This window comes from Bos indicus, chromosome 12, assembly GCF_029378745.1.
Source record: "Bos indicus isolate NIAB-ARS_2022 breed Sahiwal x Tharparkar chromosome 12, NIAB-ARS_B.indTharparkar_mat_pri_1.0, whole genome shotgun sequence".
Lineage (NCBI taxonomy): Eukaryota > Metazoa > Chordata > Mammalia > Artiodactyla > Bovidae > Bos > Bos indicus.
The window spans coordinates 41,177,072-41,200,187 of NC_091771.1; positions in this window are offsets into that span (position 1 = coordinate 41,177,072).

The window sequence follows — 23,116 nt, forward strand, 5'->3', positions numbered from 1 at the left end:
TGTAAGAATTCTGAATAATAATACAACTGTCCCTAGGTAATTCCTGTTTATATTTTAAATAAAGTTATGTTTACTATGCATTCTTTTAAGAAATTAATGCATATTAATATGAAACATTTGTAAACTGATGTATAGCACCACTTCAATGTATGTATTTATGATCATTTTGAATTTACTCTTTATGCAGTTGATATATAACAGAAATGTTTCCTCAAGCCAATTATTACATTTAACCTTGAATTAAAAGGTGATTAATATGTAGAGTAACCATATGGTTTGGTTTCCCTAGACTAGTCCAACTTTATACTTATAGCACTGGCTTTCTTCCAAATTATTCTTGTCGAAAGTGTCTCCAATTGTATGAAAATTTATATGTCACTTGAATAATACGCTTCTGAGTTAATGTCCACTATATGTATTCAGATTTATGTATATTTATCTTTTTACATTGTTTCCCAAGTTTAATAATGTAAAAAAAAATTCTGATAACACTTATAAACACAGAATTTTTAACTTAGCATTATTTTTTGGTAAAATTTCCAAGGTAGAATCACTAACTGAGAAGTAGCATGCTGTTTTCAAACTATTGTTGCATGCGACTCAATATCTTTGTAGTGTATTTTTTCATCGTGGAGTTGAGGTGTTTTCCAACCTTTTTTCTACCACATGTCCTCTATGCTGTCACTGCACAATCCTGTAAATAAATGCAAACTCAGCACAAATATTTAACTATCGTAAAATGTGAGGAATATGAAAACTGCTTTCTCTATCATAGATGACAAGAGCAATGTGTTTCTCATCTAATCATCTGCAGCTCAACACTGAGCTGAGACATTCTTTTCAAAAAATGTTGACCAGATTTCATTTTAGTATTTGTATATATAAATTGTATACACACATACATATACATAATATACCTAAATATACATATATATTTGAATTTTAGGTTCTCTGCTGCTGCTGCTGCTAAGTCACTTCAGTCGTGTCCGACTCTGTGCAACCCCATAGACAGCAGCCCACCAAGGCTCCCCCGTCCCTGGGATTCTCCAGGCAAGAACACTGGAGTGGGTTGCCATTTCCTAGAGCAATGCAAATAATATTTTGCTGTATTAAGAACACCATCTTTAACTTTTCAATAGTTTTTTTTATGTGTACAATACATAGTAACAACTATAGATATGAAATCTCTGAAAATAATTCATCTTTCATAATTGAAATTTTATACACATTGGTGGGCAACTCCCCACCCCTCTATCCCCAGATCAGGAACTATTATCCTATTCTTTGTTTCTATGAGTTTGATTATTTTTAATTACTAATATAAATGGGATCATGTATTATCTGTTATTTTGAGAGTGGCTTATTTCAGTTAATATAATGTTTTTCAGGTTCAGATTGACTTTTTTTTAAGGTTGAGTAATATTCCAATGTATGTATATACAGTTCCTTTAACTTTTCCAAAATATCAAAAGGTAGGGAATACTTCCAAACTGATTTTATGAGGACAATATTCTCCTGATAATAAAAGCAGAACAAGACATCACATAGAAAGATAGCTGCTGGCCAATATACCTGATGACCCTAAATAAAAAAATAATAAATAATAAAATACTTGGAAACCAAATTCAGTGGCACTTTAAAAAGACCATAAATACAACAAAGTGTGACTTAACCCTTGATAGTTCAACATATGAAAGTCAATCAAAGTGATACACCACATTAACAGAATGAAGGATAAAAAAATCACATGATCATCTCAATGGCTACAGGAGAAACATTTGACAAAATCAATAGTTTTTCATGATAAGAACTCTCAACAAACAAAGATTACAAAGACACTTTTGTTTTTGTTCAGTCACCCAGTAGTGTCTGACTCTCTTTGACTCCTTGGACTGCAGCACGACAGGCCTCCCTATCCTTCACCATTCCCTGGAGTTTGCCCAAGTTCATGTTCCTTGCATTAGTGATGCCATCCAGCCATCTTATCCTCTTGACATATCTTCTGTCTGATAAATAAATAGAATTCTATGAATTATTTATTGGAATTTAGTCTCAAAGCACTTTTGTTTTCAATTATATTTGAAATAAAACTACAATAATTTTTGTTGGAATTATCTTTAACTTGTTCACTATTTTGAGAAAGCTAGGTCAGAATGAGTTATTTTACTTTGGAAAAACCCTAATGCAGAGACTATTCTGTCCTTTCACAGAATATTGGAAAAATCTGCAAAGCCTGAAAAATTAATTACAGATTAAAACCAGTGATGATGGCTCCAGGTTTCCCCTTTTTATAAAAATATGCTTTCTATAAAGGTAACTAGAGGAGAAAAGCCTGTCAACCGTGAATTGTTTCTACCAAGTATCCTTCAATGTCAATAGTCTGAAAACCATAGCAAATTCATTCTTTTAGAGAAAGTTACGCTTGTTCAGAGTTTATAACTTTGGTCAGAAAACAAACCATGATATCAAGCCAAAACTGTTATATTAAAAAAAAAAATGTACGAATGTTATTTTAAAATACTTATATCAAACAATTACGTGTGCATTTTGAAAATATCTAATTCAACTTGGGCCTTATGAATCTGGTGTTAACTTGTGTGTGAAAATTAATTAGTAAATTCTGTACCTTATGGTGTTGAAATGTTTACAAATATTCTTTTCTTCAGTTTACAAGGGTTACAGTAACCGATTTTTCAAATTTGAAATACTAATGTCTATTTATACATCTATATCAATATCTATGTACTTTGACACTACATTAATTTCAAATGATTTTTCCATGCTGACTCCATTGGAAAGCTGACTTTTATATGGTTAATAATCTGGTGACTCCATTGGAAAGCTGACTTTTATATGGTTAATAATCTGGTGACTCCATTGGAAAGCTGACTTTTATATGGTTAATAATCTGGTAAATTTACATATATAATCTCATATTTTTATCATAGATTTTATATTAAAAAATTTCAAAAGTTTTTAAAGGATCCTTTATATTTGTCATGGTTTTCTCTTACACAGACTTCAGCTGTCTTGTCAAAGATTGTTATGATTATGTCTTGCAACTTTATAAATTATGTGGATGTATACTTCTCTATTTGTGATAGACAAAACAGTCAAAAACTATGTTTGCCACAAAGCTTCATTTTATTTTATGACACAACCATATGGTTAGTTAGTGGTTTGAGGGGGCTAAAAAGATGATCCCAACTTGTATTATAATTTACTGAATATTATGATTGCCACTTTTAATGATATCATCTACAAAGGCTAATGATACACTGGATAGTATAAGAATGCCAATTAAAGGGTGATGGTCATTTCGAAGGTTAATGCATGTAACTCTTTAAAGAGAATAAATTACTGCAATGCAATCCATTTTAAGGAAAAACTTCCCTTTTATGATGATGTGACCAATTATTCTATTGGCAGGTCAGTAGACATACAATCATTTTATCCACTACCATTAAAATGCTTTAATAAAACCTTTTGTATGTGGAAAATGTAGATCTTTTAATTTAACATCCTTAAAAAGAGATTTATATGAAATATAATTACTTTAATAAGAGAAAAGGAGAGCTGTTTCAAGTTTTAGAGAAGTTAAAATGCACTAAAAAAAAAAGTCATAGCCATATTAAGCAAATCCCATTGCTATATGTCCCATTAACATGGATGCACATAATTATACATAAACACCAATCAGAATTTATTTTTCCTTTGAAAATCTCAAGAGTTTATAGAGTGACACAGATCAAAATTGATTGCTCTGTAAATAATAGGTTAGAAGAAAGAACTATCATATCTGAGCATTCTGAACCTCACCTCATTCTGGAAAGGAGCTGAGGTAAGTGAGAGAAATGGTCTGTTGGCTCCTAATTCATGAAGTGACAGTGATGAATGAATGGAAGTCAGCTCCAGCTGTAGCTGTATTTTAGCTCTTGGATACTTATTTGCTACTAGAGGCACTGAAAAAACAAAATTTCCTGTTAGCAACCAATAAATACTTTCTTTAGAGTGGTATCTAAACAGTGTCCGACAGGGAGTCAGTTCATTTTTCTGAGAAGGAACACTTCTTTGTTAACAGCTACAAAAGCATCTGAAGGCATGTAACTCTTTGGGGAGCCACATTAGATATCTGAGGAACATTGTAATCAGAAGTTTCAGTTTTTCCAAAGTTAAACAAGTTGAACAACCTGTGGAAAGACAAGAAAATAGTGTTTATGTTAAGGATGTTCATCTCTGTGCAAGATTTTGAAAAGAGAAAAAATTCCAAAGCAGGAAGCTAAATTTAAGGAGACAAAAATAAACTAATAATAGTACTTGTTGCCAAGGACAATTTAATCCCTCTACTCTATAAAAATTCTTCCTTAAAAAGTCACCAAAATCTGACTGGCAAACCCAAAGTCCTACCTTGATAGCTCTTCTCATTCATTTATTCTTGGTTGAAATTAAACTCTATTTCCAAAGCTATGAAATGAAATCAATGTTTCCATAGTGACTCCATTAGAAGCAATCATATAGGATAGGCAGGAATTTCAGATCAGAAGATCATTGCCTAATTTTGTTGAATTCAAATTCTACATCTATAGAATGAGAATTAAAAGACCTAATGCATATGTATACTATATATATTTTACATAAAAATATGAGCTATCTGAAAAACCTTAGCTGATTAATAGTTACTTTAATTATATGTCACCCCTTATCCCATTTATTGCCTTAACTTTTTCTTTTCTCTGATATTAAATAATCTTGAACTATTATAATAATTCTAATAGTTGTACATGGACTATGCATATACTTTTAAATAACTTTTTTCTTACTCTCTCCCTCTGCCTCTCATTTATGTATAACCTTATAAGGTTACACATTTCAGAAAAGTACTATTCCAATGACAACAAATTATTACTTATTGAAGAGGCAAAATGTCTACATACATATAATCAGCTTAAGTAATAGAATATTTTATCAATAAAATTGAGTCTTGTGTACATACTTCCTGGAGAAGGAAATGGCAACCCACTCTAGTGTTCTTGACTGGAGAATCCCATGGACAGAGGAGCCTGGCCATCTAAAGTCTATGGGGTCACAAGAGTCAGATACAATTTAGCAACTAAACCACCACCATATATACTTCCGCAATTTCATTGCTTTCTTCCCCACTCTCTCAAAGAAAAAACCTATTTCATTAGTTTCAAAAATATTATTTACACTTATCTTCCTTTTTACATTTATGGCATATATTCATAATATGTATCTATATATATATCTATAATATTTTATTACTGGCTTCTAATCCTAAGTAAAGAGTATCCTAATATAGCAGACATGCATAAGTGGGCTTCTGCTGGGGCTTTCACTTGTAGGTGAAAATAATCAATAAACAACCTATAATAGGAATAGAAAAAAAGTTATTAGGGTGAAACTGAGTAAGACAGTCTAAGGAAAATAGATTTCAGGAGCATTTGAATGGTGTTCCACAAGACCACAAAACAGGGGAGGCTTACATAGGCAAAAACCTCAGAGTTTAAATTAGTCACATGAGATGTTTATCAAGAATAACAATGGGAACTGCAAGAAGGTAAGGATACTTGTTAAAGAAAGGTTGATGGGGATACAAAATAGTTGAATGGTTACAAGAGATCTTGAGACCATGGGTTGCAGCTGGTAGCAGATGCTGTTTTGATAACAGCAGGTAGTGTCTTTGGTGGTGATCAGATACTCAGTCATGGGCTCCTCTGTCTATGGAATTTTCCAGACCAGAATACTGGAGTTCATGGCCACTTCCTCCTCCAGGGGATCTTCCTGACCAGCATTTCTTATGTCTCCAGCATTGCAGGAAGATTCTTTACCAGTAGTACCACCTGTGTCCTTGAGTTTAATGCAATTCAGAAAATTCAAGTTTTCAGTAATGCAGGAATGTCTGAAACATCTGCAATGGCCACCCAGCTTCATTTTGAATGTGTGAACCAGTTACTCTAATTTTTATTTTTCATGTGTTATTTTCTTTAATAGTTAAAGCAAATGTACAAATGCATGTTTGACAGCCCATAAGACAGGGTATCCTAGTTAGCATAAAGTTCAAGTCATGTATAATCCAGAATAACTTCTATATGTAAATTTCTTCCGTCACCTTTCTCACCTAATAATGTGTTGGTGAGATTCATTCATGTTGCTACACAAACATTTTTTTTTCTTTTAATGGCAAAATGATGTTCTGTTTTTTTACCTATGACATAATTATTTTCTCTGTTATGTAAGGTCTATTTTCTTAAACTTAGTTTCTATTATATGCATCTTAGTCTGTTCAGGCTGCTATGACAAAATACTACTGATTAAGTGACTTTATAAACAACAGAAACTTTTTCTCACAGTTCTAGAAAATTGAACACCCAAGATTATGACTTGAGTAGATTAAGTGTTTTGTGAGGGTTTACTTTCTAGATGGTGATATTTTGCTTTTTCCTCACTTGGTGGAAGAGGGTAGAGAGTGTTATGGGTCTCTTTTAGAAAAGAATCACTAATTTCATTTGTGAGGTCTCCATCTTCATGACTTCCCTGGTGGTTCAGTGGTAAAGAATCCACCCACCAATTCAAGAAGTGCGGGTTCTATCCCTGGATTGGGAAGATCCCTTAGAGAAGGAAATGGTAACCTACTCCAGTATTCTTGCCTGGGAAAACCCATGGATAGAGGAGCCTGGTTGGCTATGGTCCGTGGGGTTACGAAAGTTGGACATGATTTAGCAAATAAACTACCACCACATCTTCATGACCTGTTAATTCCTAAGGCTGGAAAGTCTAGGCACAAGAATATCCTTCTCATGCATAGGCATTAGAAGGCAAAACCACCTCCTTGTTTTACACTCAATGAGCCCATGATGCATGGAGGAATGGTATTTGAAACAGAAATTTGGTACCATCTGAGCAAGAAACTCTGACCTTGAAAACTGTGGAATATGCTCAAATAAGTATGCATGGGTTGCTGATAACTGGATAAAAAGACAAAGCAGCCCCCAAAGCCTCCTCATTGTGGCTAGAAGGGTTTCCAGCCTGCAGCATGAGCAGAGGGAATCTCATGCCATCCTCTAGTAATCTTGGCCATGGTGTAATATAATTATAATGCCACTAGAATTGCTGTTTCGATTCCCTTTTCCATGGGTTTTGCTTAGGTACTCATGAAAAATATTCAAAATTGTACCTGGTGGAAGCCCAAATAAGGAATTTCAGATGACACAATTGTACAGGGAGGAAAATGGGGGTCACCCTCATCTAAACCGACCGTGGAAAATTAACCCATATTAACAACCTAAACTGGAGAAGGCAGTGGCAACCCACTCTAGTACTCTTGCCTGGAGAATCCCATGGATGGAGGGGCCTGGTGGGCTGCAGTCCACGGGGTTGCTAAGAGTCGCACACGACTGAGCGACTTCACTTTCACTTTTCACTTTTGTGCATTGGAGAAGGAAATGGCAACCCACTGCAGTGTTCTTGCCTGGAGAATTCCAGGGACAGGGGAGCCTGGTGGGCTGCTGTCTATGGGGTCGCACAGAGTCGGACACGAGTGAAGTGACTTAGCAGCAGTAGCAGCAGCAACAACCTAAACTGCCCCTATTGCATACCCCTCACTAACTGGTATGCCCACAACTCTTCTCTGAGTGTGTAACTTTTCCCCTGCTCTAAGTAAATTGCTACTTTGTTTTCTTTGCACATACTGTGCTTCCAATGAATTCAATACCTGCCTTGTAATCTTAGTCTCTTTGTTGAATTCTTGCCTCAAAGAAAACAAGACTGAAGTCCTCTTGCCACCAAAATCAGCTCCACCTCCATAACATCATGGCTTTGAATGTGAGAATTCCAACATACGTAATTTGAGCATACTCAAACTTTGAGATAACAGCAATGACATACCCAGTATTTTGATTTACGTATATCCCTATTATATTTGATTTATTTTTGTATTTATTAATCTATATCTATCTAGATATACATATATATGTGTATATATATACACATATACATATACATATGGCTTCCCTGGTGGTTCAGACAGTAATGAATCTGCCTGCAATGCTAGAGACCCAGTTTGATCCCTGGGTCAGGAAGATCCCCTGGAGAAGGAAACAGCAAGTCATTTCAGTATTCTTGCCTGGAAAATTCCATGGAGAGAGGAGCCTGGTGGGCTACAGGCCATGGAGTCACAAAAAGTTGGATATGACTGAGTGACTAACACTTTCACTTCTTTACATTTATTTTAAAATATGATCAATCTTGAACTCACCACTCAAAACAATAGCTAGATGTTTACCAGTAATTTAGTTACATCTACATCTTCACTCTACCTTTTAAATTTTTATATTCATTATTCCACTGCTCTTCTGTTTTCTGTGTTATTGCCACATATATATGTACCCGCACAAGCACTGCATTATTTAGACTTGTTTGGATTTTAATTTTATAGAGTGAATGTGAAATTATTTAATCTGGGCCTTTTCTTCACTGAAAATTATAGATATTATTTGTATATGAGAGATATTTCTTCAGGATACAATTTTTTAAATCAAATAAGTGATTTACAAATATATTTTTCTGAGTCTATGGCTTGTTTTTTTATATTTTTTAGCAATGTCTTTTTCCTCACAAACATTTTTACATTTGATCAATTCTAATTTAAGAATTTTCTTCTATAAAGGTGACTTTGGTGTCATATCTAAAATCTCATTGCCAAAATCAATACCACATGAATTTTCTCCTATGTTTTCTTCCAAATCTATATAGTTTTACATTTTTACATTTGGATCTAGTATCCAGTTTGAATTTTTTATTTTCTCTCTTTTCTGGTAGAAGATGGGTGTGGAAATGGTGTTACAGGTTTGAGGGGGACTTTGGCAGTGGTTATTTTCTCTTTGATGCTGCAAGTTTCAACAATGATTTTCCAAGTATGTTCCTTTGTCCTTTGTTCTATAGATTAAGATAGATTTTTGTAGGAAAAGATTCTCCATTCGTCTCACTCTCTCTTTCCCCCACTGTGTCCACAAATCTGTTCTCTTGAATGCGTCTTCATTGTGGCCCTGCAAATAGGTTAGTTAGTACCATCTTTCTAGATTCCATATATATGTGTTAATATACAATGTTTTAGCAGTGAGTACTGTGACACTCCTATAGCCAGCACCCCAGAAGAAGCTTTTTCAGGAAACTCCACAATCTTTCTTGTGTGTCTGTTTTCCTGACGAAAAAATCTGCAGAGTGGTGAGAATTTCCAATAACATGGCCCACAGGGATTTCATACTTTCACTCTAATCAATACACATCCATTACTAATTATTAAAATTTGTTTGCTGAATCTCCCTGTAGGCTTATGAATTTGCCTATTTTTCCTTTATTTTCCTTTTTTCATTTTGCTCCATATATTTTAAGGTACTTTTAATAGGTCTATACATACTGTGAATGTTTTGAGTTTCTTTTTGTCACTGTCCGTTTTGTCACCCTCAATGCATTCAAGTTCACCTCATCTATTTCTTTTTTAATTTATTTATTTTTAGTTGAAGGATAATTGTTTTACAGCATCGTTTTGGTTTCTGCCATACATCAACATGAATCAGCCATAGGTATACATATGTTACCTTCCTCTAAAACCTCCCTCCCAACTCCCTCCCAGTTTTATCCCTTTGTTGTCACAGAGCAACAGGTTGAGCACCCTGCATCATACAGCAAATTCCCAATGGTTATCTATTTTGCATATGGTAATGTATATGTATCCATACTACATTTTCCATTCGTCTCACTCTCTCTTTCTCCCACTGTGTCCATAAATCTGTTCTCTATGTATCTCCACTGTTGCCCTGCAAATAGGTTAATTAGTACCATCTTTTTAGATTCTGTATATATGTGTTAATATACAGTGTTTGTTTTTCTCTTTCTGACTTACATTGCTCTGTATAAACCAGGCTCTAGGTTCATCACCTCCTTAGCATTGACTCAAATGCTTTTTATGGCTGTGTAATAGTCCGTTGTATACATGTACCAAACTTCTTTGTCTATTTATCTATTGAAGGACATCTAGGTTTCTTCTATGGCCTAACTATAGTAAATAGTGCTGCAACAGACCCTGGGTTACATGTATCTCTTTCAATTATGGTTCTCTCAGGGTGTATACATTGGAACTGGCAAACAGATTCAAGGGATTAGATCTGGGAGACAGAGTGCCTGGGTTCTCTCAGGGTGTATACATTGGAACTGGCAAACAGATTCAAGGGATTAGATCTGGGAGAGAGAGTGCCTGAGGAAATACAGACAGAGTTTTGTAACATTGTACAGGAGGTGGTGAACAAAACCATTCCCAAGAAAAAGAAATGCAAAAAGGCAAAATGGTTGTCTGAGGAAGACTTACAAATAGCTGAGAAAAGAAGCAAAAGGCAAAGGAGAAAAGGAAAGTTATACCCATCTGAATACAGAGTTCCAGTGAATAGCAAGGAGAGATAAGAAACCTTCCTAAATGAACAATTCAAAGAAATAGAGGAAAACAATAGGATGAGAAATACGAGAGATCTCTTCAAGAAAATTAGAGACACCAAGGGAACATTTCATCAAAGATAGGAAAAATAAAGGACAGAAATGGTATGGACCTAACAGAAGAAGAAGATATTAACAAGAGGTCACAAGAATACACAGAATTACTAGACAAAGAAGATCTTCATGACACAGATAACTACGATGGTGTTATAACTTACTTAGAGCCAGACATCCTGGAATGTGAAGTCAAGTGGGCCTTAGGGAGCATCACTATGAACAAAGCTAGTGGAGGTGATGGAATTCCAGCTGAGCTATTTCACATCCTAAAAGATGATGCTGTTAAAGTGCTGCATACATTCTGCCAACAAATTTGGAAAACTCAGCAGTGGCCACAGGACTGTAAAAGATCAGTTTTCATTCCAATCCCAAAGTAGAGCAATGCCAAAGAATGTTTAAAATACCAAACAATTGCAATCATTTCAGATGATAGCAAAATAGTGCTCAAAATTATGCAAGCTAGGCTTCAACAGTACGTGAACTGAGAATTTTCAGATGCTCAACTGGATTTAGAAAAAGCAGAGGAACAAGAGATCAAATTGCCAACATCCATTGGATCATAGAAAAATCAACAGAATTTCAGAAAAACATCTACTTCTTCACTGACTACGCTAAAGCCTTTGACTGTGTGAATCATCGCAAACTGGAAAATTCTTAAAGATACAGAAATACCAGACAATCTTACCTGCCTCCTGAGAAACCTATATGTAAGTCAAGAAGCAACACTCAGAACTGGACAGGGAAGAACACACTGGTTCCAAACTGGGAAAGGAGTACGTCAAGGCTGTATATTGTCATCCTGCTTATTTAACTTATATGCAGAGTGCATCATGCAAAATGTTAGGCCGCATGAAGCACAAGCTGCAATCAATATTTCTGGGAGAAATATCAATAACCTCATATATTCAGATGACATCACCATTATGGCAAAAAGTGAAGAAGAAATAAAAAGCCTCTTGATGAAAGTGAAAGAGAAGATTAAAAAAGCTGTCTTAAAACTCAACATTCAAAAAACCAAGATCAAGGCATCCGTTCGCATCACTTCATGGCAAATAGATGGAGAAACAATGGAAATTGTGACATATTTTCTTTTCTTGGGCTCCAAAATCACTACAGATGGTGACTGCAGCCAAGAAATGAAATGATGCTTGCTCCTTGGAAGAAAGGTTATGACCAACCTAGACAGCACACTAAAAAGCAGAGGCAGTACTTTGCCAACAAAGTTCTGTAAAGTCAAAGTATGGTTTTTGCAGTAGCCATGTATGGATGTAAAAGTTGGACTGTAAAGATGGCTGAGCATCAAATAAATGATGCTTTTGCACTGTGGTGTTGAAGGAGACTCTTGAGAGCCCTTTGGACTGCAAGGAGGTCAAACTAGTCAATCCTAAAGGAAATCAGTCCTGAATATTCATTGGAAGGACTGACTGATGTTGAAGCTGAAGCTCCAATACTTTGGTCACATATGTGAAGAGCCGACTCACTGGAAAAGACCCTGATGCTGGGAAAGATTGAAGGCAGGAGGAGAAGCAGACGATAGAGGATTCTATAGTTCAATGTCATCACTGACTCAACAGACCTGAGTTTGAGCAAGCTCTGGGAGATGGTTAAGGACAGTTAAACCTGGTGTGCTGAGGTCCATGGGGTTGCAAAGAGTCAGACACAACTGAGTGATTGCATAATAACAGGGTATATGCCCAGCATGGAGAAGGCAATGGCACCCCACTCCAGTACTCTTGCCTGGGAAATCCCATGGATGGAGGAGCCTGGTAGGCCGTAGTCCATGGGGTCACTAAGAGTCGTACATGGCTGAGAGACTTCACTTTCACTTTTCACTTTCATGCATTGGAGAAGGAAATAGCAACGCACTCCAGTGTTCTTCTCTGGAGAATCCCAGGGGCGGGGGAGCCTGGTGGGCTGCCATCTACGGGGTCGCACAGAGTCGGACACGACTGAAGCGACTTAGCAGCAGGAGCAGCAGCATATGCCCAGCAGTGAGATTTTTGTGTCAGATGTTAGCTCTATGTCTATTTTTTTTAAAGAAACTCCGTACAGTTCTTCATAGTGGCTATATCAATTTATATTTCCACTGACAGTGAAAGAGAATTCCCCTTTCTCCACATCCTCTCCAGCATTTGTTTGTAGATTTTTTTGACAATAGCCATTCTGATTGCAGTCATGAAATTAAAAGACGCTTACTCCTTGGAAGGAAAGTTATGACCAACCTAGATAACATATTGAAAAACAGAGACATTACTTTGACAACAAAGGTCCATCTAGTCAAGGCTATGGTTTTTCCAGTGGTCATGTATGGATATGAGAGTTGGACTATAAAGAAAATTGAGCGCCGAAGAATTGATGGTTTTGAACTGTGGTGTTGGAGAAGACTCTTGAGAGTCCCTTGGACTGCAAGGAGATCCAACTAGTCCATTCTAAAGGAGATCAGTCCTGCGTGTTCTTTGGAAGGAATGATGCTAAAGCTGAAACTGCAGTACTTTGGCCACCTCATGAGAACAGCTGACTCACTGGAAAAGACTCTGATGCTGGGAGGGATTGGGGGCAGAAGGAGAAGGGGACGACAGAGGATGAGATGGCTGGATGACATCACCGACTCGACGGACGTGAGTTTAAGTGATTTCCAGGAGTTGGTGACGGACAGGGAGGCCTGGCTTGCTACAGTTCATGGGGTCGCAAAGAGCTGAAAATGACTAAGCGACTGAACTGAACTGATTCTGACTGGTGTGCAGCTTGTCTTTTATTAATGTCTCTGCACCCCCTTTCTTAAGCTTAATGTCTTGTTGGTATACTTTTGTCTCTTCTGATACTTTCACACTAACCTCATCTTTATGTAAAGTGGGTACGTTTCTCCCTTTCCCTCCCTCTTTCTTTCTCTATGTTAAATTGGAGACATAACTCGTTTATTTTCATCTTACTTACTAATATAATGATGAAGTCTACACAAATCCTTTTGCTGCTTGAATTGCATCTCCTGGGTTCCAATATATATTTTATTAAAATTAGTTCTTAATGTTTACATTTCTATTCCTGTTACTCTTTGATCTATGAGTAATTAAGAAGTATTTTCCTAAACTTTAAATAACCTGGGGTTTATTTAACTATTACAAATTTATATATAACTTTGTTATGCTGCTGCTAAGTCGCTTCAGTTGTGTCCGACTCTGTGCCACCCCATAGATGGAAGCCCACCAGGCTCCCCCGTCCCTGGGATTCTCCAGGCAAGAACACTGGAGTGGGTTGCCATTTTTGTTATATTATGGCCTAAAAGATAAAATACAATTATTTACAGCTTAGTAAATTCTTAGTTTTTCTTATTTATTATATACCCTTTTATATTCACTTTCTAATAGTTTATGCAGATATAGTTATTATAATTATCTGGTTATTTTTTCAGTCCTAGATTTAATTAAACAATTATGACAATAAAATATAAAATTGTTATACCTCCTTATACTTGTCAGAGATACTAGAATAAGTTTTACACAAATTAATTTAATTTTTAAAATGAATCTATGCAATAAGCACTATTATTATTCTCACTTTATAGGAAGAAAATTAACTTTGACATAGTAATTTATCAGATATAACAGCTAGTAAGGGATAAAATCACACTGTAATATAGAATGATCAGAAAAGTTCTTTTAAGATAGTTTAATAGGTGAATTTTATTTCTCACATTTCTAATTTATGATATATTTTCAGGTTATTTTATATGCTAACATTCCCTTAGTGTTTTTAATATGTCCAGTTGTTTAATCTAGAATTTTTAATTTTTCAGTTCTAGCAATCCTGATCTTGGTACTCTTCAGTAGTGCATAAGTGTATATGTGTCTATTTCACTTAAAATGATAATGTTAATAACATATCTTATAACTTTAGTCTGAAGCTCACTACCCACTGAAGGTATCAGCTATTCTCTCAACCATTATATACTTGGTTGAGTCTGGGACCCAGTGCTGGGGACAGCCAATTATTTCAGTGGTAGGAAGAACAAGATCTCAGTTGAAGAATTCCAAACAGGTAAAATCACAATCATTTCCCCATCCCAAAAAAACATTCTATCAGAACAAGGCTCCATCCTTTGTTAATGAGGAAAAAACAACATTGGAGCTGCTTGTCTTTAGATTACTTCCTATCAGGCCAGGAGGTTTATATAATGTCAAAAGTAACATTCAGGACGTAGTTACCATCATTTTCCCAATTGCTCAAAAGTACAGGAATTCTGCACTGATTTTGTTACTGAAGTACCATGTGTGGCTTAGATGCTCAGTCCTGTCTGACTCTTTGTAACCCCATGGACTGTAGACTGCCAGTTTCCTTTGTTTATGGCATTTTCCAGGTAAGAATACTGAAGTGGGGTGCCATTTCTTTCTCCAGAGGATCTTCCTGACCCAGGATCAAACCTGTGTCTCTTAAGTCTTGTGCACTGACAGGTGGATTTTTTTTTTTTTTTTTTTACCACTAATGCCACCTGGGGAACATAATACACAGGTCTAAGAAAAATCAGGGGCAGGGCCAGATACTGTTTCTTCCAAGTTAACAATGATCAAGTGCAAGAGAGTAATTGCTTGTTTGTTTTCACCATTTCATTCATTCATGTTTGACTGCCTCCTGCTGTATGCCAAAGCCACTGTGCAAAAAATGCACAAGATCAAATCAGTTTCCATTGTCACCCTAATTAATTCCTATAATAGAATGTCTTTCTGGTTCCTTTCACATTATATATGGTATTTATCTTGTGGAGTGGAATGAGTAATCTGGTTCAGAATCTCGATAGGAAGACATTAAATGCCACTAAATGTGTACAGTTGAGGAACATAAATTGAAAAAAAGGAAAGATTATCTGAATGAAATATAAAAATCCACGAGCTTATAGGAAATATACTCTAATGAATAAAACGTTTGAAAGAAAAAGGATGGAAAATATACTGATGCAAAAATTAAAATAAGATATAGTAAAATTAGACAAAATAAATTTTTAGAAAGGTACATTTTATGAAAAGTCAGTAATTTCATAACCACTAAAATTTAATTCACAAGAGATGTATAAAATTGATAAATATGCATAAATATAATTATATAGCATCAAAATATGAAGGAAAAATTGAGAGAACTTAAAAAGAAATAGACAAAACTATGCTTCCAAAACTATGTTGAGCAGTAATGGTGAAAGTGGGCACCCTTGTCTTGTTCCTGATTTTAGGGGAAATGCTTTCAATTTTTCACCATTGAGGATAATGTTTGCTGTGGGTTTGTCATATATAGATTTTATAATGTTGAGGTATGTTCCTTCTATTCCTGCTTTCTGGAGAGTTTGTATCATAAATGGATTTTGAATTTTGTCAAAGGCTTTCTCTGCATCTATTGAGATAATCATATGCTTTTTATTTTTCAATTTGTTAATGTGGTGTATTACATTGTTTGATTTGTGGATATTGAAGAATCCTTGCATGCCTGGGATAAAGCCCACTTGGTCATGGTGTATGATCTTTTTAATGTGTTGTTGGATTCTGATTGCTAGAATTTTGTTAAGGATTTTTGCGTCTATGTTCATCAGTGATATTGGCCTGTAGTTTTCTTCTTTTGTGGCATCTTTGTCAGGTTTTGGAGGAATCAACCTGCCTGACTTCAGGCTCTACTACAAAGCCACAGTCATCAAGTCAGTATGGTACTGGCACAAAAACAGAAATATCGATCAATGGAACAAAACAGAAAGCCCAGAGATAAATCCAGGCACCTATGGACACCTCATCTTTGACAAAGGAAGCACGAATATACAATGGATAAAAGACAATCTCTTTAACAAGTGGTGCTGGGAAAATTGGTCAACTACTTGTAAAAGACTGAAACTAGAACACTTTCTAACACCATACACAAAAATAAACTCAAAATGGATTAAAGATCTAAACATAAGACCAGAAACTATAAAACTCCTAGAGGAGAACATAGGCAAAACACTCTCTGATATACATCACACCAGGATCCTCCAAGACCCACCTCCCAGAATATTGGAAATAAAAGCAAAAATAAACAAATGGGACCTATTTAAACTTAAAACTTCTGCACAACAAAGGAAACTATAAGCAAGGTGAAAAGACAGCCTTCAGAATGGGAGAAAATAATAGCAAATGAAGCAACTGACAAATAGCTAATCTCAAAAATATACAAGCAACTCCTACAGCTCAATTCCAGAAAAGTAAATGACCCAATCAAAAAATGGGTCAAAGAACTAAATAGACGTTTCTCCAAAGAAGACATACAGATGGCTAACAAACACATGAAAAGATGCTCAACATCACTCATTAACAGAGAAATGCAAATCAAAACCACTATGAGGTACCATTTCACGCCAGTCAGAATGGCTGCGATCCAAAAGTCTACAAGCAATAAATGTTGGAGAGGATGTGAAGAAAGGGAACCCTCTTACACTGTTGGTGGGAATGCAAACTAGTACAGCCACTATGGAGAACAGTGTGGAGATTTCCTAAAAAACTGGAAATAGAACTGCCATATGAGTCAGCAATCCCACTGCTGGGCATACACACTGAGGAAACCAGAATTGAAAAAGACACGTGTACCCCAATGTTCATTGTAGCACTGTTTATAATAGCCAGGACATGGAAGCAATCTAGATGTCCATCAGCAGATGAATGGATAAGAAAGCAGTGATACATATACACAATGGAGTATTACTCAGCCATTAAAAGGAATACATTTGAATCAGTTCTAATGAGGTGGATGAAACTGGAGCCTCTTATACAGAGTGAAGTAAGCCAGAAAGAAAAACACCAATACAGTATACTAACGCATATATATGGAATTTAGAAAGATGGTAACAATAACCCCGTATACGAGACAGCAAAAGAGACACTGATGTATAAAACAGTCTTTTGGATTCTGTGGGAAAGGAAGAGGGTGGGATGATTTGGGAGAATAGCATTGACATATGTATAATATTATATATGAAATGAGTCGCCAGTCCAGGTTCGATGCACAATACTGGATGCTTGGGGCTGGTGCACTGGGACGACCCAGAGGGATGGTACGGGGAGGGAGGAGGGAGGAGGGTTCAGAATGGGGAATACTTGTATACCTGTGACGGGTTCATGTTGATATATGGCAAAACCAATACAATATTGTAAAGTTAAAAAATAAAATTTAAAAAGAATCTATAGCAATGGGTAACTTTAATACATCTCTCAGTAATTGATAAGAAAATGTAAAAGAAAATTGCCAGCAAAAAAATAGAAAGTTTGTGCAACTTCAGTTTGGTATCTGACCTAATTGACTGTGTAACATTGTATTCAACAATGATAGAGATATATGTTTTGCAGGAATACATGGGACAATTACCAAAATTGAATTTGTGTGTGGCCATAGATCAAGTCTTAAAAATCTTACAAATAGAGACATCATAGAGATAATGTATTCTGGTTTATCATGCAACTGAGCTAGAATATTTCTGTTACTACCACTACCTCCATCACTACTATTACTGCAAATACTACTGTGTATCATTATCACTATTATCATTATCATTACTATTAATACTAATACAATGAAAATAAATAAATCTATCAAATTTCACTCACTTTGAAATTTAATAATACATTTCAATCTCACTGATGAGTCAAGAAATCAAAATATAATTTAGAAGACATTATTTGTTGTTGTTCAATCCCCCAGTTGTGTCCAACTCTTTGTGACCCCATGGACTGCAGCACATCTGCTGAAACTTGCTCAAACTCATGTCCATTGAGTCAGTGATGCCATCCAACCATCTCATCCTCCTCACCTCTTCTCCTCTGGCCTTCAATCTTTGTCAGCATCAGGGTCTTCTCTAATGAGTCAGCTTTTGGCATCAGGTGGTCAAAGTATTGGACCTTCAGCTTCAAAATCAGTCCTTCCAGTGAATATTCAGTATTGATTTCCTTTAGGATTAACTAATTGGATCCCTTTCCAGTCCAAAGGACTCTCAAACATCTTATCCAACACCACAGTTCAAAAGCATCAATTCTTCAGTGCTCAACCTTCTTTATGGTGTAACTCTCACATCCATACATGGCACTGCAAAAAACCATAGCTTTGACTAGATGGACCTTTGTTGGTAAAGTAGTGTCTCTGCTTTTTAATATGCTGTCGAGGACTGTGAGAGCTTTTCTTCCAAGGAGCAAGTGTCTTTTAATTTCATGGCCGCACTCACCATCTCCAGTGATTTTGGGATACAAGAAAAGAAAGTCTGTTACTGTTTCCATTGTTTCCCCATCTGTTTGCCATGAAGTGAAGGGACTGGATGCCATCGTCTTGGCTTTTTGAATATTTAATTTTAAGCCAGCTTTTTTACTCTCCTCTTTTACTTTCATCAAGAGACTCTTTAGTTCTTTGCTTTCTACCGTAAGGGTGGTGTCATCTGCATATATGAGGTTATTGATATTTCTCCAAGCATTCTTGTTTCCAGCTTGTGTATCATTCACCCTGGTATTTCACCTGATGTACTCTGCTTATAAATTAAATAAGCAGGGTGACAATATATAGCCTTGACATACTCCTTTTTGAATTTTGAACTAGTCTGATGTTCCATGTCTGGTTCTAACTGTTGCTTATTGACCTGCATTCAGGTTTCTCAGGAGGCAGTGAGATGGTCTGGTATTCCCATCTTTTTAAGAATTTTCCACTGTTTGCTCTGGTTCACACACTAAAAGGCTTTAGTGTAGTCAATGAAACAGATGCTTTTCTGGAATTCTCTTGCTTTTTCTATGATCCAATGGACATTAGCAATTTGATATCTGGTTCCTCTGTCTTTTCTAAATCCAGCTTGAACATCTGGAAATTCTTGGTTCATGTACTGTTGAAGGCTAGCTTGGAGAATTTTGAGCATTATTTTGCTATCATGTGAAATGAATGTAATTGTGTGGGAACTTGAATGTTCTTTCACATTGCCGTACTTTGGGATTGGAATGAAAACTGACCTTTTCCAGTCCTGTGGCCACTGCTGAGTTTTCCAATTTGCTGGCATATTGAGTGCAGCACTTTGACAGCATCATCTTTTAGGGTTTGAAATAGCTCAGCTTGTATTCTATTACCTTCACTCTTGTTGTTCATCTTGATACTTCTTAAGTCCCACTTGACTTTGCATTCCAAGATATCTGGTTCTACATGAGTGATTACAGCATCATGGTTATCTGGGTCATTAAGATCTTTTTTTGTATAGTTCTATATATTCTTGCCACCTCTTCTTAATATCTTCTGCTTTTGTTAGGTCCATGCCATTTCTGTCCTTTATTACATAAAAGTAATTTAAGAAGTAAAATATTATGAAAACATCAATGTGGCTAACATCAAATAATGACCCCCAATAAACGTACTTCTTCATTCTATCATTTCTTATCTCCCTGGGAATCCATCATTGCTACTGTTAGAAAGATTCTATTTCTCTCTTCCTTTTTTTATCTGGACAGTTTTCTTTTGGTAGCTATTCTTAAAGACGACCCACAGTGAACTATATCTCCCAGTTATCAAACTTCTGTGTAGACTCTTCTACATTGAATCTGGAGGGCTGTGTGTTTGTTGCATCCAGTATAATGTAAAAAATAACACTTTTAACAGTTTTAGGTTTACAAAAGCCAAAACACTTCCCTTTAAGTAATTTTTGAGAGTTTGAGCTGTTCTGTAAGAACTTTAGCTATTATACTTTAAGAGATCATGTAGAAAAACAATGTTATGTGGCATCCTGGATGGAAGGGGAGTTTGGAGGAAAATGGATACATGCATATGTTTGGCTGAGTCTCTTTGTTGTTCACCTGAAATGCTGGGAGCCGGCATATTGCATATTGAGTGCATATTGCATATTGCATATTGCATATTGAGTGCAGCACTTTCCACAGCATCGTCCTTCAGGATCTGGAATAGCTCAACTGGAATTCTATCACTGCTGGGAGCCAGCGTGAAGAACTCTGCCCATGGCAAAGGTCATGAGGAAGGAGGCTCGGCATATGCAAAGGTGGGATCGAGCCTCAGGAGTTCCCCTGGAAATTCTCGAGCATCTACCCCCAAAACCAGAGTCTGCCTACTTTCTGCTTTCACCTACACCTCTGACTTTACGGGGGGCTGTCCCCCACTACCTCTCTCTGAAAAAAGAGTTAGCTTACAGCTCCAGTTAATAATTCCTGGGTGTGACAGTGTTTCAACCTGCAAACTCCTTTGGAAATCCTCTAGCCTGCCTGAATAGGTTTTTCCCGCCACATATGATTGTTCAGAGCCTCCCAACTATGAGAGGCAGGAGATGTTCTAAACTGTCTAAACACAGATTCCTTTGAGTAGTTAAAAGATTGATTAGAAATTGTATTGGTGAAGGGTTTTTCACTTATTGGGCCAAAGTTTGCTGCTAAGTCTCCATACCCCTTACCTACTGTGTCCTTGGCAGTGTATTGATTGATATAATGGGTGTATAGAAATGTAAGTAGTAGCCTCAATGTTTGTAACCTTGGACCCTTGAGTTAATTCTTTTCTTGATTGAGCCCACCTCACTTTTGCCCTATAGCAATGCAGCTTTGTCCAATGCTTTTTTGGAGGCTGGCGCCTGACTTTAGAATAATCACCTTTAGAGAAAAATAAGTTTCTTAAAGTGTTAACAGGCCTCCTGGCCAGAAGATGATGTAAATCACCTGAACTTTTGCATATGATAAATTTGAAAGCCTGGCTTCGATTAGGACCAGGAACTGCTGTCCTTGCATGACTCCACCCCTTCCCCCATCATCCTCTATGCACAACTTAAGGTATAAAACTACTTTGGAAAATAAAGTATGCCCCTTTTTTGTTCACCGAAATTTGGTCTCCCCATGTCATGCTTTCTTTCACCTTCTGGCTGAAATTTTCCCTCTGAGGCGGGGAAGCTCGTCAAGCCTACTAATTTTGCCTGGGCTTCTAAGATCTGACCAGGGAGGCCTTAGTGTCTCCTCTCCTTCAGGAGAATGGACATAGGTGACGTTAATTCCCTGCTTTGGAATTTTATTCAGCAGCTTTTCTTCACTGAATTTTCCTACTGAGCTATCCTTATTTCAGCTGCTTTTCTCCACTGAATTTCCTCACTGAGCTATCCTCATTCTATTACTCTTTATATCTTTGATAAATATTTAAATAAATAGGTTGCCTACGCCGTCTCTCCTTTGAATACCCTGGATCAGCCGGGGCTGGACCCCGGCACTGAAACTATCAAAACATTGTTAATTGGCTATATCCCAATACAAAATAAAAAGTTTAACATTTAAAAAAAAAATGTAAAAAAATGTAGGGTGGCCATGTATAGATGGAAGGAAGATAGGAATACACACCTCTTACGGCCCTGAAATTTTTCTGTTGCCTTAGGAAGAGAGTGAATGAAAGAACTCGAAGCTTCTATCCTAATCAAGACCCCCAGATAACTATATCCCCAGGTGATATCTCTTTAGGTCTATGACTGACTATCTCTTTCCATCTTCATTATCTCTGTATCTACCTATCCATCCATCCACCCAATAAGAGAAACTCAACTTACCATTTTCTTTCTTTGTGACTTTATGCAATCTACCTGAACTTCTCAAAGTGTCAATTTCCCTTTTGTTAGAGAATATATTACTGGTACCCATATTACTTTGAATGTACTGGGAACTAAATGAGAAAATTAAATGAAATTAAATGAAACTTAAATGAAAAAATTGTGTTATAGCATGTGCCACAGGTGTTGAATAAAAGGAATTAATGCTCATTTTGTTGATATAATTGTTGTTATTAAGCAAAGAGTAATGTATAAAATTCTTTAAAGTTAGAATGATTACAAAGCCTAGGTACTTTTACTTTTAAATACAGTGAAAGATTTATAAATAAGCTATTTATAACACCACCCCTGTCCTTACTCCATGGAAATCACTGACTGTATTTTATACTATGTTTTGTAATGTGCTCTTTATGAGTACCCATTGAAGAAAACATTTTTAGATCTAAATATCAGAAATCATTTTGCTCATTAAGAACAACTAATAAAATCTTTTAAAATTTTGTATAAATTAAAATAAAATTGCTCTTTGCATTGATTGTTAAAAATTTCCAAACCAAGCAGAGGTCTCCTTCAATCAAATAAGTGTACTGGGCTTTGCGACTGGCATTGTGGACTCCAGCCTTGGTCCTGGCTTTATTCAATAAAAACTTACATTAGGAAATTTGTTTCTAAAATTAGCCTGATTTATATCCAGCTCTTATTAAATACTTAATATCTTTATTCTCTAAAATTTAGGAAATGATGGGAATACACAGTCCACTTTGAACACAGTGAATATGAACTTTATTCTATTCCCAGTCCCTGGCTTACAGTAATAACAAAGTCAATATTTACTGAAGGAGTGTAACATAGATCCTGACAGAAAATAGAAAAACTTAAGAAAATTTGAATCAATTGGTTACTACATTTATCTTTTATTTTTATCTTTATTTCCAATTTTTATCTCAATGTTCTCAGGGTTTGGTATTTCTGAATGGTTATTAAAAAAAAAAAAAAACAACTGCA